The sequence below is a fragment of the Palaemon carinicauda genome, chromosome 18 (assembly GCF_036898095.1).
Source record: "Palaemon carinicauda isolate YSFRI2023 chromosome 18, ASM3689809v2, whole genome shotgun sequence".
Taxonomy (NCBI): domain Eukaryota; kingdom Metazoa; phylum Arthropoda; class Malacostraca; order Decapoda; family Palaemonidae; genus Palaemon; species Palaemon carinicauda.
Window position 1 is genome coordinate 111710815 of NC_090742.1, and position 7025 is coordinate 111717839.

Sequence of the window (7025 nt, forward strand, 5' to 3'; positions counted from 1 at the left end):
TAATTTTGATAATTTTGATGATCATAACATTATTCAATTATCAAAATTATCAAAATTATTATTATTATTATTATCATTATTATTATTGTTATTATTATTATTATTATTATTAACTTAATAATGGACCGAGTTTATGGGGATACAGCTACACCCACTCTCAACATCCCCGAGGCCTCTCTCCGTGCACTATTAGAAATATGCACCAAGAAAGCCCCTTTCACTTCACATAAGGGCCAAATATATATTCAGAAAGATGGCGTCGCTATGGTTTCCCCTTTAGGCGTCCTCCTTGCTAATTTGTATATGGGATTAGTCGAGGAGAGGTATTTCTCACTGTTCTTCGTGGAGAGCCACCCACGAGGAACTTGACAGAATTACTAAAATTCTGGTGAATAATGGCTTCACGTATAAGTACATTAATCGGCAGATCAAGAAAGAAATCGAAAAATGGTGCCAGAATAAGGCCCTGATAATACCAACATGCCAGCAAAAATAAATCTATACTATAAAGGCATTATGAGCGTAAACTACAAAGAAGAAGAAAAGACTATGAAAAATATAATAAAAAACAACGTTTTTGCCACGGCAGAGGATACTGAAATCAACCTCATAATTTATTACCAATCAGCAAAAACTCGAGACTTGATAATGAAAAACAACCCTGCCCCTGCCATGCAAGATGACTTGAAAAAGACAAACGTAGTGTACCGATATAAATGCCCTGTCCAGGAATGTCCTGGCACCTACATCGGGATGACGACGATGCGTCTTTCTAAGAGATTATCTTGCCACGTGCAACAGGGTGCAATAAAAATGCATTGCCTCCAAAAACATAATTTCAAGATAACAAGGGAGCATATAGTGAAAAATGTAACCATCATCGGCCGTGCCCCTGACAGCAGACGTCTCCGGATAATGGAAGCTCTTTTCATTCAACAACAAAGACCTAACCTCAACACCACGCAAAAAGGGACCTTATTGCCAACATGTATAAGGTCCACCACCAACAATAGTCCTGGCAATAACAACTATGACAGGACTGATATAGCCGAAGGTCAAAACATGGATTATATCCTGACAGAACCAGAATCAATAATCCCACCAAACATGCCGGCTAGGCAGAGGCCACTACCTCCTAGGATTAATGGTCTCCACCCTAGGGCGGTTCTTGACCACTAAAGATGGAATGTCGAAGCAGGACTCCATATGTAAGCCATCAAAACAACACCTGCATTTCAGTTCACTCTTGACAATGAGCAGAAAACCTTCTCACTGCTCGAAACCGGTTGAGTCGAAGGATGTGTTAAACTTAACTCCACGTAATTTATAATTTTTTTTACAAAAGTGACCATTACTTTATGCACATTAACATTGGGATAGTGGTTCATACTTTGTACATATTATCTGTACTTTTATAATGTGTTGTGATATATGAAAGACTAATTGTGAATGATATGGTCTTTATCAACTTCCTATTGATATGTCCCTTTCCCAGTTACTGGCGGATTATACAAATGAAGAAAAAAAAATAATAAGAACAATAGAAAAAGTTAATTACAAAATTAACGCCCCTGAGGCAGCAATCACTTTCAATAAAACGTGCTTAAAAGAGGGTCTACTCCCGAAGTATGTTATTATTATTATTATTATTATTATTATTATTATTATTATTATTACTATTATTATTATTATTAAAAATATAAGGATTATGATAAATATCATATGACCGTTGACTTTACACAATACTTTAGATCCTACTTAAAATATATAATAGGAATGATTGTACTTGAAATTTAATTAAAATCCTAACTATAAAATATCTATTTGTAGTGTCTTGATCATTAGCAATAGGTGTTGCGGTTTGGACTTTGCGGAGACGTTGTCGACAGAGGAAGTCGACCAGGAGGTCGAGTTCGACAGGGACGTCACTCGACCAAACGGAGATTGAGGAGACTCAGTCGAAAAGAATCACAATCGCAAAGATATCAGCCTTAATGGAAAGTTTGCCTCCAAGTCGGGCCGAACTATCGTCGGTAAGCACCAACATACAAACACACATACATACGCACACAATTACATATATATATATATATATATATATATATATATATATATATATTATATATATATATATATATGTATATATATATATATATATATATATTTATTTATATATATATATATATATATATATATATATATATGTATATATATATATATATATATATATATATATATATATATATATATATATATATATATATATATATACAGAGAGAGAGAGAGAGAGAGAGAGACAGAGAGAGAGAGAGAGAGAGAGAGAGAGGAGAGAGCGCACATGAGGAAAGTTCAACAATGTATATTTTAGTCAGCCAAATCATAACTTATAACATACTTTGTTTGTATTCGATTGCGAATTCGCCCCCCTTTGCTTACTGAGATATAATAGAAAGCAAAATAATGTATCTTATAAGAATATGTCTTTATTGTAACTCCATTCCTAGATTAGTTATCATATCGTACTTATTCTCAACCATTGAAACCAACCTCTCTGGGACTTTCCTCTTCCTCAAGAATCACCAAAATATCGTTTGCCAATCTTCTCAATCTTTCCCAATCACCAATCTGGTATCCCCTCAAAGGCTTTCAAACCATGCTCTTTTAGTTTGATTCTCCTTTAATTACCACATTCGTCTGTAGCTACCACATGCCATGACATTACTTCCCTGTATAAATATACAGTAGATACCATTAGACTCCCCTCTCAGTCTGTAGGTGTCCTTTACTCATATCCCTCTTATTAATCCAGCATCCATTCTACCCCTCTCTTGTTTTCTAATCCATTGCTTTTACTATCACTCCTGTAATGGTGAATTATCAAACTATTATTAAATCCTTTATTCTATGGGAAAATACTTCCACTTTCTAGGAAAGTTTTGAGCGAACTCTCCTTACAATGCTGGAATATTTCATATTCAATATGGATTTGCTATATCAAAGTCAATTGCTAATGAAAATAAATCTCAATAATTAAAGGCAGTTTCACTGAGATGTGATTTATTCTCTTAAGGAATTTTAAATATCTACACATATAAAGTTATTAGGAAATCCACTGGCACCCATGACTGATTTGTTAATGTTCCAATTTCTCTACTTGGCCTTTGAAAACCTAACATTAGAATGCAATTATTTGCATAGACTACAATTCTCACAGTTCATCTAAAAAACAAAAAGGTAAACCAATCCAATGATGAAAGCTAAAATTCCAGATGGAAAATATGAACATTTGAATGTCAATATTAATAAAAAAAAAATGTGCACTAGTAGCCTACTTTTTAAAATGCATATGGGAATAATCATGGTATTATCATTAATCATAATGATCATAAGGATACCTGATAGTTAAAAAAGAAAGTCCTTATTGTCCAGCATAGTAAAAAGGAATAATTTCATTGAATATCATATCATTATCATTTCCCTAATAACCAGTTGGAGTAAATGAAATCGAATTCAACTATGATTTGATAGGTGCTTTGGAATTCAGATTACACTCGGTATTTATCAAGCCAGTCTTTGTATATCTAGTTTAAGTGGCTATGTGTTACCTTTAAGAACTCCCCCGAAAGAAAACTGTCAATTATTTTTACTCTAAACAAATTCCCAACACCATCTATTGGCAACTGAGAGAAACAGCTATGGGATAATTGAATTTCTAATGTGTTTGGGAGTAAAGTTGTTAGGCAAGAGTAATTTTTGTCGAGAGTTATACTTGTATACAAATATAAGTATACGCAATTATGGTTTACTTGGCATAATGTTTTTTCTCTATAAACGTATAATGTCAGAAATGATAAAAGTAATGACTTTTTGAGTCAGTTAGACTTTCATTTTGCGCTACCCCCAGTAATGGACTCGCCCATCATAGATGCCATGAATACCGCAACGACCAACAAAATATGGTATACTATATTAACAAGAACAATAAACGGATTTTATGGTTCTATGTGACGTCAGATAAAACACATTTAAGATAGATCATCATGTTGTGACTGCAAGCACTATTTGAATTATCAAGCTTTCTACGATTTTTTTTATTTTTTTTTTTGCGGATTCCTATATTGGTAGCCTTGACTGATGTCCACCAAACTAAGGTAGTGGGATGACGTCACAAGCAGAAAAGAACTGTCGAAATAGTAACAGCAAACTCTATTCATTTCATAATGTGTTGGATTGATGATTAATGTAATTTCAAGTGATACATTCTTTTTAAATGTTTACTATTACAAAGTTTTTATTGTCCTAATGAATATTAATAGCCAAGAAGGTTTGGCCTGTTCGAATAGAATATTTTATTGGCACAATCCTCTTCTTCTTTGTCTGCATCTTTTCCCACTTCTATATGTGGTTGATGTTTGCGGCCAGCGTTCTCCATCTACCTCTGTCCCACACTTCATCACCGGTTAATCCCTTTGATCGAAGATTGTAGCAGTAAAATTTTCTATTCCAACAAAAAAACCTTCTTGGGTATTAATATTCATTAGGACAATAAAAACCTAGTAATTATAAACATTTAAAAAGAAACTGAAAAAATAGGATACTAGAGAGAGAGAGAGAGAGAGAGAGAGAGAGAGAGAGAGAAAGAGAGAGAAAATGAATGAAATTGCAATGAAACTGCAAGTGAAATAGGACATTGAGTATGTTTTTCAGAAATAAAAATTATGAGGGGTTACAGCAACGTAATTATTTAAGAAAAAATCATCAATCATTAAATAGTAAAAGAAAAACTATAAAAAAGGTAAATTTGTATTACATTTACCATAATTAACAGATCAATGCATCCAAGGCTGACCATTGTCTTGCTATCAAGTATATTATATATATATATATATATATATATATATATATATATATATATATATATATATATATACATATATATATATATATATATATACATATATATATATATATATATATATATATATATATATATATATACATATATATATATATATATATAATATATATATATATATATATATATATATATATATATATATATATATATATATATATATATATATATGTATATATATATATATATATGTATATATATATATATATATATATATATATATATATATCCTTGTGTGTGTGAGTGTATTATATATATATATATATATATATATATATATATATATATGCTTGTGTGTGTGAGTGTATTATATATATATATATATATATATATATATATATATATATACATATATATATATATATATATATATATACATATACATATATATATATATATATATATATATATATACATATCCATATACATATATATATATATATATATATATATATATGTATATATATATAGATATATATATATATATATATATATATATATATATATATATATATATATATATATATATCTTTATTTCACGTATTTAGAATTTATTTTCTTAAGTTTAATGATTCTTGATGGACAGCAGAGTTACTATTCATATCCCAATACTTAAATCCAGAGTTGTCATACAAATCACGTGCTTAATAATTGAAGTGTTTCAGTATATAAAATTAGTGTCTGTAGGTATGTATTAAATTTCTTCTGATATCTGTCTCGTATTCCATAAGTGTTGATAGAATCCTTATGTATGAGGATCAAGTTCACATACTTCTCAACTTCAATAAGTCTCATTTGATTCAAGAAAAATAATACTTATTTGGGTGAAAAGATTAAACAAAAAAAAATTATTTTGGTCTATATACGAATGGTTATTTAATAATGATTTTTCGTAAAATCACGTTGTCTCACTGCTTCCATTCTTTCCCCATCAGACATGGATGTCCTGGGTGGTACTAGGGAGAGCGGAGGAAGTTTACGGAAAGGATGCGAATGCTCCCAACGAGATCCATCCGAAGGCATCCTATATGGTAAGAAGGCCCCAACCAGCGGGGTCATAAGTTCCGATAAAGTCTGCGGGTGTCACCATCTCTCTTCAGCTGATGATATTCGCTTATGCGTATGAGGGAGAAGGATGTTCTCCAGGATCACTTTTGTCCTGCTGTTCGGATGTCTATCGATCCTGACTCTCTCTCTCTCTCTCTCTCTCTCTCTCTCTCTCTCTCTCTCTCTCTCTCTCTCTCTCTCTCTCTCTCTCTCAATTATATTCCTGCTTTAGGTTTTCATTCTTCACAAAAAGTTATAAGTACAATGGATGGTTTTATTTGCAGGATTATATAGTATTTTTATTAAAGAATCCTATTGTATATTCGTGATATAAAATATTGATAGATAATTATCATAGTTTTGATAATTCTAATAATAATATCAATAATTTTGATGATATCAATCATTTGATAATAATAATATCAATCATTTTGATCATAATAAATTTGATAATTTTGATTATTTGAATAATAATAGTAACAATAATTTTGATAATTTTGATAATTATAACATTGTTCAATTATCAAAATTATCAAATTATTATTATTATTATTATTATTATTATTATTATTATTATTATTATTATTATTATTAAAAATATATTAATTCTGATAACTATTACATGACTGTTGACTCTACATAATACTTTATAACATACTTGAAATATAAAATAGGAATGATTATACTTGAAATTTAATTAAAATCCTAATTATGTAATATCTATTTGTAGTGTCTTGATCATTAGCAATATGTGTTGCGGTTTGGACTTTGCGGAGACGTTGTCGACAGAGGAAGTCGACCAGGAGGTCGAGTTCGACAGGGACGTCACTCGACCAAACGGAGATTGAGGAGACTCAGTCGAAAAGAATCACAATCGCAAAGATATCAGCCTTAATGGAAAGTTTGCCTCCAAGTCGGGCCGAACTATCGTCGGTAAGTACCAACATACAAACACACACCACGCACACATACACACACACACACACACACACACACACACACACACACATATATATATATATATATATATATATATATATATATATATATATATATATATATA